General features: G+C 38.2%; 1 protein-coding gene across 3 annotated transcripts in view; it reads right to left on the bottom strand.

Moving 5' to 3' along the window:
• dsh (Segment polarity protein dishevelled) overlaps positions 1-22,719 on the bottom strand; it is a 512,259-nt gene that overhangs the window by 469,336 nt on the left and 20,204 nt on the right. The window lies entirely within an intron of this gene.

The following is a 22,719-nucleotide window of genomic DNA, read 5'->3' as shown; positions in this document are numbered from 1 at the left end:
AGAATAACATATATATGCTAACTAGGTTTGTTTAATAAATGATAGTAAATAAATGTTCAAAATTGTGTATGCTGTCTTTATACTTTTACAGCCAAAGAGGCATTGCTTATATACTGATCCTTGCACTTATGGAGTGACCAAGCTGGCAACACTGTTTTTGGTTAAAAAGTCTTTTACACAAATCACACTAAGAGATGAAATACTTTTATGGTGAAGAGGCTAATCAGTGGGTACAGTTCAGAGTTACCCACAGTTTCTGACTAAACCTTCTGGAAAAAATGGCCATTAAGGGAAAAAAAAAAAAAAATCTTTTTTTAAAAATTTATTTTATTTTTACAAATCAAAAACACTAACTGCTGGTTGCACAGAATCCAAGTTTCCTATCTTTCTGCCAAAAGATGTCAATTATGGCATCAAAGGTGATAAAAATTTGGGTGCAAGTTAAATTTTGCCTGAATTGTATATGGCCATGTTATACCACTTTTTAACAGTTTCATTAATTAATATAACTGTAAAACATTTAGTTAGATAATAAAAAAATAAATAAATAAAAAAAACAATAATTGAAGTTCAAGTCCAACTTTATTTTTTTAATTAAGTAGTCGGTAATTACACCATCTTTCCTTTTCTCCAGTTTATTTTTATTATTATTAGTAGTAGTATTAGCAAATGATGCAAGGAAGCAAGCTTATATATCAGAAAAACAAAAAGGAAAAAACACAAAAAACTACTCACACCTTTGTACTGACTAATCTTGTCTCTTCTATGCACCCATTCCAAGACCACATCTTTTTTAAAATGAGGCAACCAGACCTGAGCCATACTCAAGATGTGGCCTAACCATTTCCTTACACAAATGGTATGATCGCCTCTTTGTCCCTGATGGCCAAGTTCCTGTATATCATTGACAGAATCCCCACGAGCTGTCTATCTCTTCTAATAATGTCTAATTCTTCCTTAAATTTATTCAAGCTAGCCACTTCTAGAATACCAGATGGGAGTTTGTTCCAATAATCAATTACTCTGACTGAAAGCAAATTTTCTCAATCTATTCTGTAGTCATCCTTTTTCAATTTATGTTGATTTATAGGCATTATCTGAGAGACTACCATCATCATTAACTTTGCTCATTCCATTTCAAGCCTTATACCCTTCAATCAGATCTCTTCACAAGTGTCTACTTTCCAAGCAGTGCAATTTGCAAAAGTGAAGTCTTGTGGTAAAGGCACACCTTTCTACTGACTAATCTCTTCTATGCACCCATTCCAAGAGATCCACATCTTTTTTAAAATGAGGCTACCAGACCTGCAAGCAGTGCTCAAGATATGGCCTAACCATTGCCTTATACAAATGGTATGATCGCCTCTATGTTGGCTAAGTTCCTGTATATCATTGACAGAAGCTGTTTTAGCAGCCTGTCTGCACTGTTCAGAGATTCAAAATTAAGTTGCCACTCTCAGCCCATCTGCCTAATTTATCTAGGTAATGATAGTAGTATGCCTTGATACGGGTCATTAACCATCCAACCAATCTTTGTATCATCTGCAAACTTAGATATGCATCAGTATTGTTGATAAATACTGTAAACAGTAATGGGCTAAGCACCGAACCCCAAGGGGCTCCAATAATAACATTAGTCCATGAGGAGCAGTGCCCATTTATAATCATCCTTTTATCTTCTACCACTTCTACTATCCCTTTATCCATAGCAGTAACTTGTCCCTAATGCCACTCTACTCCAATCTGTACAGCAGTCTTTCAAGTTGAACAGTGCCAAAGGCTTTATTAAAATATAAATATATGATGTCAAATTAATATTTGCATTCAGTTCCTTTGTTACTGTGTCATAGTAGTAAATTGTCAGGCAGGATTCCCTTAACAAACCAATTCCATTCAATTCCTGTTAAGATGATCCTGCAATGCTTATTTAACTCAATAAATTTCCTTATAACAGAAGTCAAGCTTACAGGTCTATAACTGCTTATGGCACCCTTTGATCCATCATTGTGAACAAGGGAGACATTTGCACAACACAAATCTATAGGAACTTCCCCTTCTGCAGCACATGAATTTGAAGTGTTGGTCAAGACATCAAAGGCGGATATTGTTGGGATATCAGAGACGTGGTGTCACACTGATATTAGGAATGCAGAATTGGAATTTGGGGAGTACAATGTGTACAGAAAGGATAGACAGGATAGGAAGGGAGGAGATGTCATGCTGTTAATTAAGAAAAATATAAAATCAAAAGAAGTGCATCCAGTTGATATAGATGAACAGTGCACTGTTGAGTCAGTTTGGTGTGACATAAGCACTGCGAAAGCAAAAATAACAGTAGTGTGTTATAGGCCTAATGACTCGAATGAGTACAATGAACAATTGTACAGAGAAATAGAGTGGGCTAGTAAATCAGAATGTCTTATAATGGGGGATTTTAACTTCCCAGATATTGACTGGAACTTGTGGATTGGTCACTCACACACTAGTAAGACTTTTGTGGATTTATTGGATGACTGTTTTCTGCAGCGGCATGTTCGAGAGGCAACCAGAGAGGGTAATACTCTTGATCTGGTTACCAGCAGTGATCATTCGTGTATTAAGAATTTGCATATAAAGGAACCACTAGGTGGCAGTGATCACAGTGTACTGATGTGGGATTTACTTAAAGATATAATTATAATCAGGGATAAAGGAAAGAGTTTTTGCTCTCCATAAAGGTGAGTACAGTAGTCTCAGACAGTTTTTAAATTCTGTACAGTGGGATCAACTGACGATGTTACCAACAGTAAATTCTAAGTGGGAAGCATTCAAGGAATTAATTGTGGAAGCTACTAAAAGTTTCATACCTATTAAGAAATATTGTTCAAGGTTTAGGCTTAAATGGTTATCAAATGAACTAATGAGACTCATGACAGAGAAGAAAAATGTATGGGATGCATATAAATTATCAAGCGACTCAGAAGCCAACGGCAGATATAAGCTAGTCTGTAATCAGGTCACAAAGGAGGTTAGGCAGGCGAAGGCAGATTACGAGAAATCTTTGGCAAAGGATGCTAAGAAAAACAGCAAGAATTTCTTTACTTATATAAACTCTAAAATTAGATAGTATGAATCAGAGCTGAAATACTCAATATGTTCTACGTTGATAATAATATTAGTAAATTAATAAGAGGAGTTTACCTCAATATAGTACGTGGAACACTTCCGTATGATACCCTCCAGAAATTAAAACGGAAAAAACGAAAAAATCGACAACTTACCGGTACATTAAAGTAAAATATAAATAATTAAAGTAAAATATAAATAATTAAATAATCAATTTAACACAATTCAAAATCAATTCAAAACAATTAAAATTCAAATTAACGCAATTAAAAGAATCTAACGAAAATATTCAAAACGATTTTCCTTCCTGAAGCTGACAATGCTTTTCGACCGACTGTCGTGATCACAGGAATGAAAATACAATCGTTTTGAATATTTTCGTTAGATTCTTTTAATTGCGTTAATTTGAATTTTAATTGTTTTGAATTGATTTTGAATTGTGTTAAATTGATTATTTAATTATTTATATTTTACTTTAATTATTTATATTTTACTTTAATGTACCGGTAAGTTGTCGATTTTTTCGTTTTTTCCGTTTTAATTTCTGGAGGGTATCATACGGAAGTGTTCCACGTACTATATTGAGGTAAACTCCTCTTATTAATTTACTAATAAACTCTAAAAGGAAGGGGATGAATCTCATTGGTCCACTTGATATCGATGGTTCGACTATTGATAATCCTGCTCAGATAGCAAACAAACTGGATGAGTATTTTGCATCTACATTCACACATGAGGAGTTATTAAGGTTTGAAAATGGCAGAAGGTTATCAAATTGATTTTGTAATAACTGAGAGCAAAGTGGGGGAGAAATTGTTGAAGTTAAACATAAGAAAGGCACCTGGGGTGGATGGGATCTATCCAGTTATATTAAAGGAGGTGGCAAAGCAACTAAGCAAACCCTTAGCCATAATTATGAGAGCATCCTTTGACTCAGGGGAGGTCCCCACGGACTGGAGTTGTGCAAATGTATCCCCAATTCACAAAGGGGGGATCAAAGGGTGACACGAGTAATTACAGACCAGTTAGTTTAACTTCTGTTCTGGGTAAAATAATGGAGTCATTGGTTAAAGATGCATTGCAGGATCATCTAGACAAGACTGCAGCAATAATTCAAACACAGCATGGGTTTGTTAAGGGAAAGTCCTGTCTGACAAATTTTATAGGATATTATGATGTGGTTACAAAGGAACTGGATGCAAAAAATAATTTTGATATCATATATTTGGATTTGAGGAAAGCTTTTGACACTGTTGCGCATGGAAGACTATTGTACAAATTGGAGCAGAATGGTATTAAGGGTAAGTTACTACTATGGATAAAAGGATGGTTGAGTGGGAGAAGACAGAGGGTGGTAATCAATGGGTGCTGCTCTTCGTGGACTAATGTTATTAGTGGAGTTCCACAGGGTTCGGTGTTGGGTCTACTGTTGTTTTGTATATTTATCAATAATACTGATGAAGGTATATCAGGCTTAGTGTAAGTTTACAGATGATACAAAGGTTGGCAGGGTTGTTAATGACAGTAACGGCAGTGTGCTACTGCAACAGGATCTAGAAAATTTGGGCAGATAGGCTAAGAAGTGGCAACTGAAGTTTAACCTTGACAAATACAAAGTACTGCATATAGGTAGAAGTAACCCCAGAGATACGTACCAACTGTGTGGTACTACACTTAAGGTGGTAGAAAATGAAAAAGACCTGGGAGTAATTATGCAGTCAGTTTTCTGAGCAACGCAGACAGGCTGCCAGGGTAGGTCATGGGGTTCTGTCAATGATATATAGGAATTTTGCTAGCAGGGAAAAGGTGGTGATTGTCCCTCTGTATAAGGCAATGGTCAGGCCACACCTTGAGTACTGCATGCAGGTCTGGAGGCCTCATTTTAGGAAGGATGTAGATTTGCTTGAGTGTGTACAGAGAAGGACAACAAGATTGGAGAGTGGAATGAAGGGATCCTCTTACCAAGAGAGGCTTAAGTTCTGCAAATTGCAGTGGCTGGAGACTAGGCACATGCGCAGTGATCTGATTGAGGTGTATAAGGCCTTGAATGGGTTGAGCATGCTGAATTCTGATGGGATCCTTCCACTTATTCAGATTACGAAACTAGGGGGGCATAAATTCCAATTAAGAAAATACAGATGTAGAATTGATGTGCGGAAATTTGCCTTTAGCCAGCGGGTGGTTAATTGCTGGAACAAACTTCCATCTGTCACTGTGGAAGTTGATAGGTTAAATAAATTTAAGGAGGAACTGGATTTGGAGGGAATGGTATGATTTTTTTTTTTTTTTGGCTGATGCTGCATACGCTCATACACTTGCATCACATGCCACTAATACTACTACATCAACAGCCAATTTCTATTCACTGGTTTTATCAGTGGCAATCACGCTTTTTTTCTATTATAGCTTGTGCCAATTCAGCTCATTCAAAATTTTTTATTGTTCTTTTTATAATCTTTTATTATCCTCACCCAAGATTTATCTTGGGTGAGGTTAGATTCATGCTTAGATTTCTTTCTCTGAGGACAGCTTAATTTCAAAAACTGCAATTTTGCAGTTTTTGAAATTAAGCTGCCATAATTATCATGATGCCAGAATATCAGTGGTACTGGTAACAAGTTAGATCATATTATTATCTTTTTTTTATTATCACTATTAGTATTGCATTTAAATTTTACTTCAATTTTATTTAGCCATAACAGTAGAGCAAGAGAAACCCAGTTCTACATTACCACTGGGGAGACTATGATTAGCTTTCAAAATTTGCTACTGTTGGATATTTCTTCCATTCAACTGTCAGAAATGTTAAAGTTTCACTGGGGGTCAGAAATTAGGAAAAAAGTCCAATCCTGATCGACAGATGCCACACATTAAACAAGAGTAGGAACATTTTCTCAGGGTGGGGGAAGTGACCAACCATAATACTCACCACACAATCACTATATCTTCTTACGCGCTCCACAAAAATTTTATTATTTAGCATTTTTCTTTTTTTTTTTATTATTTAGCTTTTTTATTATTATTAATCATATGTGAAGTCAGCAAATACACTGACTGGTTGGATGTATGATTTCTGTGACACATCAGCAGCTTAGGCCATAACATGCCAAATGAAGATGCACAGTTTTGGTTACCACATCAGAGTGAAAGACAATTAAAATAACAAATAAACTTTTAAATTACTCCAGTCAATTCATAACATGAATTGACTGGAGAAATTTAAAAAGATCAGAAATATTATCATGTCAGATAAAATCTCAATGTGGGCTCAGTCAGATGGCTAAAAGTGGTAAAATGCAAATGTTGTGCATTAATAAAATGAGGACAATCCAACCAAATGTGAAAAAAACCATATGGCAATAGGAGGGTCATCTTAAACAAAATTTAAGTTGACAACATCTTATGAGGAGCTGAGCAGGAAAAAATTTTCATTGAACCCTACACTGCTGTCTATGCCAAGAATCCTGCCTGCCATTGGAAATATAGTTCGGTTTGGATTATTTGCCTGTTGTCTGCTCGGGGGGGGGTTATTCGGGGGAGTGGCTAATTTACTTGCAGCAATGTGGCTTGGAATCTGGCAGAAGTAAATTTCAAATCTGGAATCCCAAAAAAGGAAGCAGCATCTATATTCTCTACATCTGACACAGGACCATGTAAAGAATATACTATACTGATAATAAAGCCAGCAATGCAGTTATCGATTTTGTAACTGCATTATTGGCTTTATCATCATGGTGAAATTTAATGTGATTCAAGGCTAGCACTACAACTCCCCTACATATATACTACTTTCTGGTGGACATTTTGCTGCATAAGAGGACAGCAGCTAATAACAGAGATGACTGACTTTGAGCTATCCATATAAACTGTCAGGAAATTGTGATGTTCTTCGTGTGCTGAAAAGAGTTGCTGGCAGATAAACAAAAGGTTGACTAGAAGTCCAGTGGGTGTTATACAAATTTTTTCATTATGGCTCAAAAACTGATTGTTAACTGCTTATGCTGAAGAGACTAAGAAGGCCCATTTGCTAAAACGTAGAGGCTTTGGTGAGGACACTACAAAATGCTCCAGTGGAAATGCTGGTGGCCTTATCATACACTTGGGAATCTAATCAAATTTAGAGCTAACAAGAGCACAGTAGAAATGAAGTGGAGTACATCAATTCAGGGCTTACAAAACTGAGACAAGGACACAAAAAATGTTAAGCCCTTTTCCACACCTTGTTCTTAGTTGGATATTTTTGAGAAGTCAGTTTCTAATCAAAAATAAGTCCTAGAAATTTGGCTTCTGTTATCAGTGGGATGATGTTTTGCTCAAGCCTTAGTTGTTGTTGTTGTTGTTATTTGGTTTTTAGGAGCATTAGCAACTAAAGCCATATTGCTCCGGGGATATGTGGTGGTCATTCCCTGACCCTTCCGCATTCTCCATATTTGGTGGTCATGGGCTCGAACCCCGGTCTAATCGAGAAGCATGTGCTACGCACTGCTGTCCTGCCCACCTGGCTACGGAGGCACATAAGCCTTAGTTCTTTGTCAGGATGAAGATTTCATTTGACAGAAGTACACCGGTGAGCCAAAGCATCCTGACCAGCGAGTCGTTATGGAAATCGAAGCAACTGCAAGTGAACTATGGTGCATGCGCAGGTTGGGACACGGTATAAAAAACACCTGACACTGAGCTCCATTAATCAGTGTTACTCTTGTTCTTCAGATGGGAAAGGAAGTGGACTTATGCGAGTTTGACAAAGGCCAAATTGTAATGGCCAAACAACTGGGTCAGAGCATATCTGAAACGGCACGGCTGGTGGGATGCTCACGGTCAGTGGTGGTTAGTACCTACCAAAAGTGGTCAGAGGAGGGGAAATCCACAAACCACCAGTGAGGTATTGGACGACCATGGCTAATCGATGCTTGAGGTGAATGAAGGCTCTCCCAGATGGTATATGGCAACAGAAGGGTGACTGTGGCACAACTCGCCGGTCATTGGAATGCTGATGATGGGAGTAATGTGTCACAATGTACAGTACATCGAACCCTGCTGAAAATGGGGCTGCGTAGCTGCAAGGCAGCTCCGAGTGCCCATGCTAACCACAGTTCACCAGCGGCAGCGCCTACAATAGACACACAAGAATCAAAACTGGACCTTGAGTGATTGGAAGAAGGTTGTCTGGTCCGATGAATCAAGTTTCCTGTTGCACCATGTGAATGGCCGGTACGCGTGTGTCGTTTACCTGGGGAAGTGATGGCGCTTGGATGCACCGTGGGATGAAAACAAGCCGGTGTTGGTGGTGTTATTCTTTGGGCGATGTTCTGCTGGGATACCCTGGGTCCAGATATCCATGTGCAGGCACTCTGACGTCTAATTCGACTCCAAATTCCCCAGACATCAATCCCATCGAGCATCTGTGGTTTGTGTTGGAACAGCAACTCCGATCTTGCGGCGTCTCAACCACGGACCTTACAGGAGTTAAAGGATCTGCTGGTTATGTGTTGGTACCAGATACCACAAGATATTTAGAAATCTTATAGCGTCCATGCCTCGCCAGGTACGAGCTGTTTTTGCTGCATGTGGAGGACCAACATCTTATTAGGTAGGTGGTCATAATGTTTTGGCTCATCGGTGTATATACAGATGATCTTCTGTGATGAAATTCTAAAGCAATTATCGAACATTCAGAATGCAAGATGATTAAGGGCTAACAAGTCATTAATAACCTATAAAGGCCATTTATTTGTAGTTGCCTTGCAATGACTCTCATTCATATTAGATAAGTGACAAAATATGATAAGATACCCACATAATTTATGTGAGGACATAAATTATGTGGACTAAATTAGACATAACAAGACTATATTAAAGAAACTTTGACACCATTTGTAAGGGGTTGTGCCTGTGATTAATGATTTCAATATTGAACTGTTTCATGTGGCCTGTTTATAGTTGGTAGAAGTTGTTCTGTGATAGACTTTTTTAAACAAAAAGCATGACACTTGGAACAAATCACTGTGGAACCTCCTCCTCCTGGCACAACAATCAACTTCCATGAAACCAGTCAACTTCTGTCATCATTGTTATAGAATTAACATAGGAGATACTTGGAGCTTTTCTATGTAGTTTTGTAGCAGTGTAATCAATATAAGAAGTGTTTTTGTTAGACCTATAAATTTATAGCAATACAAACAGGATTTTATAATGTAACTATCACATATATGTAATGTTGTTGTTGCTGCTATTGGTTTTAACGACACAAGGGAAACTAAGGCCAAATTGTGTCCATTCATCATTAATTCACAAGAAGCATATCATTAGAGATGTTAAATTTATATGCTTCTGTACAAGCCAATATGTTTTAGATACAATAAAAGTTCTTCAATATTTGCTTCATTTCCTAAGAAATGAGATAAATCAGGTGATATATTCAATGTGGAGAGAGAATAAAAAGTGTTTGACCGGATGGTTGAATGTAAGGGACAATGAACCAGAAAATGATGGACCGTAAGTTGCATCTGACACGATGAGCACTATGGTAGATTTTCTCCCAATAGGAAAAGATGAGTATGGTGAGTGTGTCCAATTCTGAGTCTTGCCAGTACCATTTCCTCTCGCCTGTTTCGTCAGAAGCCAGAGAGTCACAGCGCTCGATCTTCTTTTATATGGTAAAGTTTATTGTTGGTGTCACTTTTCCAGATCTGTTACCATTTATCATAGCACGCTTTGTGTATGATAGACTTATAGTCAATGTAAGGAACATGAGGATGTTGTGAGAGAACGGGTTGAGGATGTTTAGCGCAAAGTCAGCACCTTTCATTTCCCGGAATGCCAGAATGGCCAGGGATCCAGCAAAAACTGATTGACTAATTGGACACAATGCAGGAGAATAGCTGTTTCAATATAGGATGAGAAGAGGAGAAATTTTTCCTTATGGCAGAGATGGCACTGAGGGAGTCTGTGTAAATTATAGCAGATGAGATGGAAAGCTCAATAATCTTACAAAGTGTTAACTTAATGGCATATAATTCAGCAGTGAAGATGCTGCAAGCTAGCAGTAGTGTGGCTGAAATTGTACATAAAGGAAAAACTGCCACAGCACCCACCACACTATCAGTTTTGGAACCATCAGTATAAATTTTACAGGCATGGTTGTTCATAGTAGCATGAGCTGAATGTAACTGTCTGATATGGCATTTTTTCCCCCACTGGATGTATATATGTGTATATCTTGAGAGATGGATACATATGTCCAAGGTAGAACAGGTGCAGTCGTGTTCTGAAAAATTTAATTTAATTTAATTTGACATTCCAACTGTGAACAAGCTCTTTGATCCTGAATGAGGCAGGTCTATTTTCATTTGGCTTGGTGTCATAGAAGACTTCCCACTGAGTATTATAAAGATACTCCCAACTTGGGTGCAATGGTACTCTGGATCTTACTAGTAGTGGAGCAGTAGTGTTTCTCTACACAGGTGTAATGGAGGATCATGCGCTTCAATATAGACTTTGGATCAGAGAAGTCCTGAAAGCTTCCAGCACAGTCCTCAGAGCACTGTGATGGATCACATTTAGCTGTTTTAAAGTAGTGCTCCTGGTAGTGTCATACACTGGACACTAGCCATGAGCAGATTAAAGTTCTATAAAGATGCAGTAAAGTACTGATCAGCTCCCCACGACATCGACGAGACTGATCAAAGTATATTCAAATGCTTTATACAAGAAGTTCTCAAATAAGGGATGTGGGCTTGGAAATTCAGTTTGCGATCTAATATTAGTCCAAGAAATTTAACGGTATTAACAAGCAGGATTGGAGTATTGTTTATTTGTAGTTCAGGTTCGGAATGTAGAGCTCGTTTCTTGCAAAAGTGAGTGACAGTGCATTTCTTTTCTGATAGTCTATAACTGTTCTGTGAAGTCCAGGATTCTATTTTGTTTATGGCAAGTTGGAGCTGCCGTTCAATGGTATTCATACTTTGAGATTGACAGGAAATGGTAAGGTCATCTGCATACATATAAGTTTGAACAGTTTTTGGGATATCTCATGTTATGCTGCTAACTCGGATTGAAAATAGTGTTGGACTAAGGATTGATCCCTGCGGGACTCCCTCTTCCTGAATGTGAGTGGTAGAGAGTATGTTTTTATATGACCTGAAAAGAATGCAATTGCAGGAAATTGAATTATTTCCGGCAAGTGGCCCCGAAGCCCCAGATGATAAAGGTCCATAATAATACCATGATGCCATGTAGTATCAAATGCCTTTTGATACTACATGGCGTCATGGTATTATTGACCATGACTAGATGTTTTTTCCTGACAAAGGCATTGCGGATATGGGATTCAGCTTTGATAAGCACATCTAGCGTTGATCTATTCTTTCGAAACCCATACTGTTGTTCTGGGAGATTCTCTGACTGCAGGATATAAGTGAGCCTAGTATGAACCATCCTTTCAAAAAATTTTCTCATGCAGCTCGTAAGAGATATTGGCCTGTAATTTTCAACAGAGGAAGGAACTTTTCCTGGTTTTGGTAAGGTGATAATGAATGAATAGCACCAGGAAGAAGGAAAGGCATTTTCAGAGAAGATCCGATTATAAAAAAATTAATAGGGACCTCAAGTCTTCTTCAAGTAAATGCTTTAGCATAACATAATGAACACCATCTGGACCAGCTACACTATTGAAAGATCTGTTTAATGATTCTAGAAGTTCTATTAATGTACATGGTTGGCTGTACGGGAATGAGCGATGCGTGAAGAAGTTGATTTTATACCGTTCTGGTTGGTTGGTTTAAATGGAAGTTTATTGGCACAAGGGCAACTAAGATCAAATTGCACCTGTCACATTAATTCTGCAAATGATTTTTTTCCCCCTGTCATATGTCAGATAAGTTCATATAAATGAATTTGTTTTAAAAAATTAAATAAATTGGATAAATTTGCGTCATCACTGAGAATATGGTTCATTTCTAATGAATTGTTTTGGGTTAAAATCGATTTAAAATTTGTTTGTCGAGCAGCATGATTGTAGGGACACTTGAGGAGAATGTGTTTCACTGTAAGTAGGGCGGAACAATGACGACAGTGAGGAGGTTCATCACCTGTCAACAAATGGAGGTGGGTGAGATGGGAATGTCCAATTCGTGTCCTTGCAAGGACAACCTCTTCTCGTCTGTTTAATCGTGAACTAGATTTCCAGTATTGTGGCTTTTTCTTTATTTGTAAAAGTTTATTATGGGTCTGTTGCTGCCATACTGATGTCCATTGGTCAATACATAACTGTTTTATGATGAGTTTACAGTCCATATAAGGAATCGAGGCAAGTGAAGACACGGGGTTGACTGGATTTTTTGCTGCCTGATCTGCTTTTTCATTTCCCTGGATTCCAGCATGCCCAGGAATCCAGCAGAATCTTACGTCCGTGTTATGCTCTGTGAGATTAATTAATTTTGCTCTGATTTCTTTCAGGAGAGGGTGAGAGTTCGCACATTTATGTTGTAAAGAAGTTACTGCACTCAAGGAATCAGTATAGATTATTATCTCTTCATTAGACCTGTTGCTGACGTGTTCGATAGCCATTTTTATTGCATGAAGTTCAGCAGTGTAAATACTGCAACTTGGGAAAAGTTTTAGGGAGATTGCACAAGTGGGAAGAACTACTGCAGTGTCTACATCTGTATCAGATTTGGATCAATCAGTATATATTTGCAGACAGTGTGTGTTTGCTGATGCATGAGCTAAATTTAGCTGCTGTATATTTTCATCGTTCAGCACCTGTTTTCCCCATTTTCGAAAAAAGTCATCACAAAGTTTTAAAAGTGGACCATGGAGGCTCTATTTCTCCAGTATCTTGGTGGATATCGTCGAGTGGGACACTCCAATACTGAGCAACATACTTCAATCTGATTCCAGCAGGTTTATTTTCATTTGGTTTATTCCTGTAGAAATATATGAAAGACGGGTTAAAGAGGTAAGGACAGATAGGATGTGAGAGCATACTCCGAAGTTTGACAGCGTACGTAAGCAGCAGCAGCATCTGTCTCCGTAAGGATAATGGAGGTTCATGTGCGTCAATATATAGACTATGCATGGAGATGTTCGGAAGGTACCTAGAGCTATTCTAAGTGCATTGTGTTGAATATACCGTTCTGCACGTGCTTTGATGTTCTGTAAGGTGGATGTATAGGAGGCAAAAGCAGAGATTTTAGCAAACTTCTTCAGATGTAGATAGGCAACTTCTTCAGCTCCAATACTCCCTTTCCAACAGAGTATTGGAGAGGGTAGTTGAACGAATTTTCCATTTTGAGCCTGTATTCTTTTCCAGATGATCTGTGTCTTTGGTGACGGTTGAGGACAAAAGCAAACCATGAATCCTGTTTCGCTTTCCGCCTAACTTGTCTAGATTTTGCTATGAGTCTTTTATAAACAATTAGGTTACTAGTGGTGGGATAGTTGCGGAAATTATTCCAAGCATGGTTTTTTCTTGTTTTGTAATTAAACAATCAGTATTCCACCAGTGATTTCTGTGTTTGTAATATATGGTATGGATTTTGGAATGGAGGCATTAGCTGCAGTAAGAATCTGATTGGTTATATAAGTGTTAACGTCATCAATACGTTGTCTCTGAACATAAAATCTGTCTAAGAGTATTTGGGCAGAATAAGCACCTCAGTTTGTCTTTTTAAACTGCCAATTGGATTGTTGAACAGGATTGGGAGTTACCCATTTGTAGTGAGCAAATAATTGGAAAGTGATCAGTTAATACCGACCACGTCATTATTGGGAAAATGGATGGTGAACAAATTGACAAGTCTATTGTAGAAGCAGATCCTGTTGGTAGGTGGATGTAGGTAGGAGATCCAGAATTTAATAAATTAAGATCATTATTATTCATGAATTCCTCCATCAATTTGCCTCTTCTATCCACTGTGGCAGACCCTCACAATGGATGGTGTACATTAAGTCGCCAAAAATACTAATTGGGGTTGGGAGTTGTGAAATCAGGTTGTCAAGTTCTGAATGCAGAAGTGGTAGAGATGGTGAAATATAGATGGAAACAATGGTAACTGAAATACCAACTGCAATACGAGCTGCCACAGCTTCTAGAGTGGTTCTCAATTGGATCAGCCTGGATGGAATATCAAAGTTAACAAGAATAGGTACTCTGCCACGGGCAGGAGAGCTTGAACTCCTATCTCGTCTGTATATCACATAATTTGAGAATTTTGGTGAAACTTGGGGTGACAAGAATTTTTCCTGTAGGCATACACCTATGGGATTGAATTGAGCTAGTAAATCACTTAAGTCCTCAGAATGACTACTTAGTCCTCTGCAGTTCCACTGTATGATGTTATGCATTATTTAGATTTAGCCGAGGGTGATTCATCTGACTGTTTTTTTGTGTGCGGGACCTTTTTTCCCAATCTTTTTTTGGGAATGTGGGGCATCCATGCTGTCATTTGCATGAAGTTCTAGAATGGGCTTCTCATTATCTAACAGCCTATCTACATCCATAGTATTGGGGAGAGTTTCCATTTTTTTTTTGAGCCTGAGTCAGATTTTAATTGTTCTTTTTCAACTGGGACCGATGGAGTATGAATAGGGATGCTGATTAGAGTATTTGTGGTTTTGTTAGTATTTTTTGGAGGAGTATCTCTTTTAGAGGTTGAAAGTGTAGATTTAAGCCAATTCGCTAGAGAGGTGTCAGGCGGAACTGATACATCTGTTTGAGCTGCAGAAGAAACAAAATTTTGAGTGCGAGCTGCATAAGAACAACTACTAGGCATGATCAGCATAACTTGCCTATGTGCCTCAGAAAATGTGACTTATTTTCTATTTTGTATTTTTGAATTTTATTTCCTGTTATCCATAGCTCACAAGTTTTGGAAAAGGCTGGATGGCTTTGAGCAATCCGCTTGAGTGTGCTCTTTAGATCTGCAGATGGGACATATGGCTTCACCTCGACACGCCTGCTGGGAATGACCATATTTCTGGGATTTAAAGCAACGAACGAGATTCGGAATATATGGTCTAATCCCAAATTATGTTCTAATCCAACAATTCAAATAGCCAGCTTTAATTAAGAATGATAAGTCTGGAGTACTGAATGTTAAGATGATGGTTTTAGTTGGAGTTAAATTTCCATCTTTTTTACTCATGATTCTTTTCACATTTATTACCTTTTGACTACTCCAAGAACCTTGAAAAAGTTCTTGGAGTAGTTCTTCTTCGGAGACTGTAATTAGGTCCCACTCACTGATCACACATTTTGATGAATTTGAGGTTCTGTGGGGAGTAATTGATACTGTCAGCCCCCCAAATTATGTTCTGTTTAACAGCCGCTCAGAATGTTTTGGGGTGGCTGTGTCAATCAGGAGGTCTCTGGAATGTAGTTGCTTCACCATTTTTGGTGACCCTGCAATAGATTCTAAACATTTTTGTATTAAGAATGGTAATAACTTGCCTATAGGTTGGGCAGATAGAGAATGTACCACCAGAAAATTTGGTATTTCATTATGACACTGCTTCCCATCGAAGCCTTGTTGGTTGAATAGAATCATGGTCATTGTCAGAAATTTCTTGTCTTGAGCTTGAAGGCTGTAAATGTGGATAACTATTTGTATCCATGATAGCACCTTTTGGCCCTGGGTGTTTAACTTTACCACCCAGGTTACCGGCCTCACCACGGGGAGGCAGGAGCAGTGCCACTTGTGGCCAAGCATAGAGGTTAGTACAGTTTGTAAGATGAATTAAATTAAAGAAAAAGGTACTTTCCTTCTTCTGGACTCACTTCTTAGTGCTTTTAAGGAAGTAGAGCTATTTAATGGAAAAATTTAATAGGGAGAAAACAAAAGAGAACCTCAGAGAAAAACGCTCTTCAATTGCACGAGAATTGCTTGGCCACAGAAATGCTTCGCACCCGGGGCCCATATATGCAATGAATTCTAAAATAGCATACTTCGTACTGTCATCAAATAAGTGGGATAAATAAGTGTCATATTAATATTTTCATATCTCTTAGTTTCATATGTTATTTTTAAATTATAATTTAGATTAAAATCAAGCTTCATACTACAGCAGCAAAGATTCTCTGGTTGAGGGGAAAGAACTTCTAAGGGTAGTTCTATAAATCAGGATTATGTTACCTGTATTACTTGTTCCCTCTTTGCATAGCTATTCTTGGCAGAACATGATACAGCCAAAGGGGATAAGTTGATAGCTTAAATAGATTCAAGACAGAACTAGACAAACATCTGGAGCGAGTGGATGGGTGAAATGAAAAGGTTTTTTTTTGGCTGATGCTATATAAGCTTGCTTTCTTGCATCATGTGCCTTTACTAATGCTAATGCTTTTGTTGCAAAATACATGAGTAGATTAAGTGCTGATTCAGTATTCTGAAGGGTTTATATGAGGGCTTGAAGAATAGGACTGACTGATGCTTTTGAAGGATTAGAGAGGGATCTATCAAGCACTTGGCTGCCTAGCCCAACGCTTGAGCCCATGCTTCAGCAGCAGACAACACAGCAAAATCCTCCACAGCAGAGATCCTTGGTCCTACAAGTGGCTATAGTTGGTGACTTGACTGTCAGGAAAACAGGAAATATACTGTACAAAAAAGGTCAGGTGAAGACCAGGGTATGTTGGCCAGAAGGCTAAAGCTAATGATGTTGAGAAGCAGCTATCATCTTTTAAGGGCATAGAAGGTGATATTCCTGTACACATTGGCACTAATGATATTAAGAGCAGGAGAATTGTAGATTTAACAAGTACAGAGCAACGTTGAGAAAAAGTCATGAGTTAGGAATGAAATTGAGTGTCTGCAATTCTTACCAGCAATGACAGGAGGGAGTAGATGATGAGAGCCTTGTCAATCAGTTATTTGTTATTTGATTTTTAGGAACATTAGCAACTAAGGCCATATTGCTCCGGGATATGCGGTGGTCATTTCGTGACCTTTCCGCATCCTCCGTATTTGGTGGTGACGGGCTCGAACCCCGGTGTAATCAAGAAGCGTGTGCTATGCACTGCTGCTCCTTCCCACCTGGCTACGGAGGCGCCGCCTTGTCAATCAATTAAGACCTGGAGAGACTATGCAAGGCTCATGGGGTATAAGTTCTTAGAGCATGGTCTGTGCTTGTTAATAGCAACATATATTACTTCAGACATAGGTTGCGAGTTTAGTTTTGGCTTCACAGTAGTTCATGGTTTATCATGTATGATGTCTATATAAGCATGTTTCAAAGGCTAATTTTCAAGTTGCAAATGCTGAAAATTCCAGAATAACTACAGCTCAGATTATAATTTAGGTTCTCTAAATTATAATCTGAATACACCAAGTGATTATAAAGCTTCTTCAGATCATTAACTACTCTACTGATCTTTACATCATCTGCAAGTTTAGACCTCACACCCTCCATCCCTTTATGGATGTCATTTAAGATAATCAAAAACAACAGTGGTCCCAATACTGATCCTTGGGGAACCCCACTTCTTACATTAACCCAATCTGAGGAATAACCATTTATGATAACCCTCTGCCTGGTGCCCTCAAGCCATCGTGCTATCCATCTAAGGATTTTCCCTATGATTCCAGCCTGCTCCAACTTATAAAGTAACCACTCGTGTGGGACTGAGTCAAATGTTTTGCTGAAATACTGAAATGCTGAAATACAAATAAACAATGTCGAAATTATTCCCTAAATCCAGCTCACGAGTGACCTGTCAAAATGGCTAACCAGATTTGTTAAACACGATTTTCCCTTTATAAAAACCATGCTGTGTATCCTACAGAATTCCATTTCCATCTAAATGATCCTGAATTCCACCCTTGATCATTGCCTCCACGATTTTCCCTACTACTGAAGTTAGACTGGCCGGTCGGTAATTTCCCGTTACACTCCTAGAACCGCCTTTATGTTCCAATTTACACCAATCCAACGGAATCTATCCAGACTCCAGTGATGCTCTCATAACTAGCCTTAATGGTTCAATGAACTCATTTGCCGCCTCCTTTCATATTATAGGGTATATGCCATCAACCCCAGGAGCCTTACTCGCCTATAGGCGTGAAAGTTATCATTAAATAATCATTTGAAATTTCAACATCATTAATCACATTTTTTTTCAACTTCACTTCCATAATATCTCATTGACACAAAGGGGTTTTTTTATATAAATATCGATACAAAATAACTTTTGAGTTCATCTGCAACTTCAGCTGGGTATCTAATACTATCTCACATCCATTGCATAAGGGTCCAATCTGATTTGTCTTTCTGTTCTTTGCATTTATATATGTGAAAAATTCCTTATCACCACTCTTTGCTCTCTCCCAGACTCAGTAAAGATACTATAGTGAAAATTATACTTCGCTGAATAAAACGTTTTTCTCCTTCAGAAAATGAACATAATTCAACCATGGAAAACCAACATGGAACAGAACATCAGTGTTCTGCAAATTCTTTCCAAAATAAGAAATTGCCTGTCTCCAAACAGGCCTAAGAGGTTGGGAAAATTCATGTTGAAATATTTATGCTTCACACCAACCAATTTAAATAAAATAAAATTGTAAGTTTATTTACAATTAAAATACAATTAAAATATATATACTATGACAGAAATGGAAGTTAAAATAAAAGCGTTAAAGGCTTTAAAATACATGAACGAAGTAAAACTAATAAAAACAGATGTATTTACAATAAATATAAAATGACTGACTGAAGTTAAAATAATAAAATGGTAATAAAAGCGCTAAAAACTGTAGCTTTCGGAGACTGCAGACTCCTTTCTCAACAGTGTGCTTCTGTTGTACGACAACGTCCTTAAATAGCAGGCTAACGGCACTCGTCACATGGTTCCACAGGAAGTGCTGTGAGCATGCTATTTAAGGTGGTATTAATACCAGTATCCAGGTTTCGTAAATTAAAAATACCGAAATACCGGTAATAAGATTTTGACCGGTATTGTAAGTCCTACTTAAGAGAAAGATCTGTAGATTTAATTAGCAAGTACAGATCATTAACTACTAATGTTGAAAAAATAGTCATGGGCTAGGGTTGAATTTGAAAGTGACTAAAATTCTGCCCACACACGATAGGAGGGAGTATAGGATGAGAGCCTTGTCAATCAATTCAGCCCTGCGGAGATTGTGCGAGGCTCGTGGGGTAGAATTTTTTTCAGAATGGTCTGTGCTTGTTAACCGGAGAGACTACTTCTACAGGGATGAGGTACACTTAAATAGAAAGGTTGCAAGAATATTTGCTATTGCTATCGAGGCAGTGTTATGTGGGTCGGAAAACTGCTAGCTTGGGCGGATACACAGACTAAAAAAATAACAGTGGCCACAGGCAGAGGTGAAAGTGATTCTTGCACTGCTTCTTTTGGAATGAGCAGCAGCCTGGAAAGCAATCTGCTGGGGATTTCCAGGACTGCTGGGAGTCATCGTGAGTCATACATGGGCTGCATTAGGGTATCTAAGAGTAGGAACAGGTGCATGTACACCAATGCTAGAAGTATAGTTAATAAATTTGATGAGTTTGAAGTGATGGCAAAGACATCAAAGGCAGATATTGTTGGGATCAGAGAAGTGGTGTCACACAGATATAAGCAGTGCAGAATTGGAATTTGGGTAGTACAATGTGTACAGAAAGGATAGACAGGACAGGAGGGGAGGAGGAGTTATGCTGTTAGTTAAGAAAAACAAAATCTAAGGAAGTGCATCCAATCGACATTGGTGGACAATGCAATGTTGAGTCAGTGTGGTGTGACATAAGCACGGGAAAGGGAAAATGGGAGTAGGTGTGTGTTATAGGCCTAATGAATCTGATGAGTACAATGAGCAATTGTTCAAAGAAATAGAGTGGGCCAGTAAATCAGAAGGTCTTTATAATGGGGGATTTTAACTTTCCAGATACTGACTGGAACTTGTGGACTGGTCACTCGCACACTAGCAAGACTTTTGTGGATTTATTGGATGACTGTTTTCTTCAGCAACATGTCCAAGAGACAACCAGAGGGAGTAATACTCTTGATCGGATTATCAGCAGTGATTATACATGCATTAAGAATTTGCAGATAAAGGAACCACTGGGTGACAGTGATTATAAGTGTACTGATGTGGGATTTACTTAATGATGTAACTAACATAAAGGGTAAAAGGAAGGGCTTTTGCTTTCGTAAAGGTGACTACAGTGGTCTCAGACTGTTTTTAAATTCTATACAGTGGGATCAACTGATGATGTTACCAATGGTGATTTCTAAATGGGAAGCCTTCAGAGGCTTAATCTTGGAGGCTACTAGGCTTTTCATACCAACTACGAAATACTGTTCAAGGCTTAGGCCAGATGCATGTCAGATGAATTAATGAGGCTCGTGGCAGAGAAAAAAAATGCATGGGATGCATATAAATTATCAGGTTACTTGTTGTTGTTATGGGAGTTTAATGGTGCATAAGCTATTATGGCTATAATGCGCCTATTCATTTTTTATATAGGGAAATCAAAAATTTTTATAAAATCAAAAAAGATTAAAAAGTCCAATCTGCTTCAGAAAGTTGAAAAATTTAAAACTATTTGCCTTGTCACCAATGAGATTCTCTAAAGTTATTGGTTTATTAAGATTTACCAGTGATAGCATGGTTGATGTTCTGTCTTGTCTATAGTAGGGGCAGTCAGTGAGTATGTGTTTAATAGTTAGATTTATATAATAATGTGGACACTGTGGTGGATTGTCTCCTCTAAGTAAATAAAGATGGGTATGACCTATTCTTACTCTTGATAGGACTACTTCTTCTCGTTTTGATGTACGGATACTGGAGCGCCAAATTTTCGGATCGTGTTTAAATTGAAAGAGTTTATTATTTGTTTGAGAGTGCCAGATTGTTGTCCATTCTGACAAGCATGCAGCTTGAATAGTTAATGCAAAGTCTGATGACGGAACAGGGATATTAGTTAAGTCTAAGCTAGTTGGATTTTTTGCAGCTTTATCAGCCAGTTCATTGCCCAAAATACCAGAATGTGCTGGAATCCAACAGAAGATGACCTGTTGATGGCGTTCTTCAATTTTTAGTAATATGCTTCGTATTTCGTCTATAACAGGGTGAACTTTATCTGAGAAATTACATAAAGCCATGATTGAACTAAGCGAATCGGTGTAAATAACTGATTTTAAAGATCGATCAGCATAGAGATTTTGTAAGGCCAGTTTAATTGCATATATTTCAGCTGAAAAGATACTGAATTCAGATAGAAGGGATACTGAAATAACAGTATTCGGAAACACTGCAGCTGCTCCAACGTTTGAATTAGATTTAGAGCCATCTGTATAAATTGGGGAAAAATCACTATATCTTTGAGTGTGAACTGCATGAAGTTGTATGATATTGGATGCTTGTAAAACATCCTTTCCCCATTGGCAGAGATAAGTGTCACAAGTCACCAGCGGAAGAGAAGCCCATGGTGGTTGACAGCAGGTTGCTACCTGTTGTACGGAATGAACGGAAAGATTCCAAACTTCCATCAGTTCAAGGAGGCAAAGCCCAGCTGGCTTTACTATGCTAGGTTTATTTCTGAAGAGGTTTTCTAGTGGTGGATTGAACAAGTATGACTGAATCGGATGCGAGGCACAACTTTGTATCTTAACAGCATACTTTAGTAACAGTGTTTTTCTAAGTAATGATAATAGGGGCTCGTGAGCATCAATATAGAGACTACGTGTGGGCGACGTTCTAAAAGCACCAAGTGCAATCCTCAAAGTACTGTGTTGAATGGGATCAAGCCAACGTAATGCGCTCACTCTGGCAGAATCATAGATGGGAGCTCCATAATCAAGGCGGGATCTGATTAATGACATGTATAGCCAAAGCAGAGAAGTACGATCTGCACCCCATGTTTGGGCGGATAAAGCTTTGAGTATGTTTAACTTTTTTTTTTAGAGAGCAAGTATGTACATTTTTAATATGGTCTATAAAATTTAACTTGTTGTCAAGGATTAATCCTAGAAATCTGATATTATTAGTGACCGGGATGGAGACATTAGAAATTTGAAGTTCAGGATCCGGATGAAGTTTGCGCTGCCTACAAAAATGGATAGCAACTGTTTTCTGCTGCGAGAGTCAATAGCCATTGAGGCTAGCCCACTGTTGTTGTTTGTTGGATTTACTGGTGCAAGGGCTACTAAGGCCATAATGCACCTATTTCAATCTTATTTGGTACATGATTGTTATATTAAATAAAAGGATTCAGATCAGTTGATATTTGTTTATCATTTTGAGGAAGGTAAAAACATCATTAATATCTTGTCGGTCTCCGAGAATCTGTTGTAAGCTAAGTTTATTAGAAGAATATAGTTGTGAAGAGAAAGCTGTTTATCATTCTCTCAGATATAATGGGCATTCGATGATCAAGTGGTTTACTGTGAGTTGAGTTTGACAGTTGCTGCATAGTGGAGGGTCATCCTGAGTGAGTAAATAACTATGAGTTAGGTGAGTATGTCCTATTCGAATTCTGGCAAGTACTACTTCCTTTCTATTGCCTCTTAGGCTTGATAGCCACTTCTTGTGATCGTTTTTAATCTGAAAAAGCTTATTGCTTTTTTTCTCCCTGCCAAATGGATAGCCATTTTTTTCT

This window comes from Mastigoproctus giganteus, chromosome 5 (genome assembly GCF_048544385.1).
Source record: "Mastigoproctus giganteus isolate SK-2022 chromosome 5, ASM4854438v1, whole genome shotgun sequence".
Taxonomy (NCBI): Eukaryota; Metazoa; Arthropoda; class Arachnida; order Uropygi; family Thelyphonidae; genus Mastigoproctus; species Mastigoproctus giganteus.
Note: the sequence above shows the minus strand (reverse complement) of the source record. Positions and strands in the feature narration are given on the sequence as shown.